The sequence below is a fragment of the Brachypodium distachyon genome, chromosome 5 (assembly GCF_000005505.3).
Source record: "Brachypodium distachyon strain Bd21 chromosome 5, Brachypodium_distachyon_v3.0, whole genome shotgun sequence".
Lineage (NCBI taxonomy): Eukaryota > Viridiplantae > Streptophyta > Magnoliopsida > Poales > Poaceae > Brachypodium > Brachypodium distachyon.
In genome coordinates this window covers 28,455,939-28,456,765 of record NC_016135.3, presented here as the reverse complement: position 1 = coordinate 28,456,765, position 827 = coordinate 28,455,939, and the positions used below count along the sequence as shown (strand labels likewise).

Below are 827 nucleotides of genomic sequence, written 5' to 3'. Positions count from 1 at the left end.
TTTCTGGCAGGTGCAGTGTGTGATTGTGTTCCAAAATCAGCTTAGTCACTTTGAGATTTTCCTTTTTCCGGTCCATATTAACGCTCATGTGCACTTGGCAATCGGTTCTAGTTTCAGCTCGAGGCAACTTTGTTAAATGGTCCCTTTTGTCTTGTGATCGATGACCCTCATTTGCACAAACAAATTTGCATGATGTAACTTTCCCATCAGATGCTCTTTTGTTTGTATACCTTTTTCTGACCTCAAAGCCTTGCTGCCCACTATAGCTCAGCCAAAATGCCCAAGCTTCATCAGAATTTGTAAATTCCATGCCAACATGAGGTACCAAACCTGGCAGCACAACTCTGTCGTGTAAAAATTGAGTAAGTGTTGGAGTTATGAGTTGTGCAAGTGTGGAGAAAATATTGGAACCAATAGTATTGAAAAAGAAGTTGTGGAAATAAGCAAACACTAGCAGTACGTAAGGATACAAAAATCATATAGCCTTTTCCTGTTTAAATTACCGATTTCATGCCAAAGTACTTGAGATAAGGAAAGTACCTATTTAAATTAGGATCATTGCTTGATCTGTTAATCTCCTCTGCCACCTCTGTTTCTTTCATAGTTTCTTCTTCCATGGACAAATAGAGAAATTGATCAAATTCAACCATTTACTTCCATGAGAAATAGGGGAGTTGATCAAACCAAAGTAGAGCAGCGCTTGAGCTCCAGGTCCTGGCACAAATTTGAATTCAGGTGATTGTCGTCATGTGGGAGACAGAACGAGAAAGGGAGAAAATCGGGCAACTGAGATCTACCTGGGAATGACGAAGCAGATCAGCACGTGA

The 827-nt window shown here is 40.4% G+C and overlaps 1 long non-coding RNA gene across 1 annotated transcript; it reads right to left on the bottom strand.

Annotated features, from left to right (window-relative positions):
• Nucleotides 1-293: 293 nt before the first annotated feature.
• Nucleotides 294-827, bottom strand: LOC112269451. Its single transcript, XR_002961299.1, has 3 exons — nucleotides 798-827; nucleotides 541-714; nucleotides 294-330 (listed from the first exon to the last, which is right to left on the bottom strand). It is a non-coding gene; the product is annotated as an uncharacterized LOC112269451 (long non-coding RNA).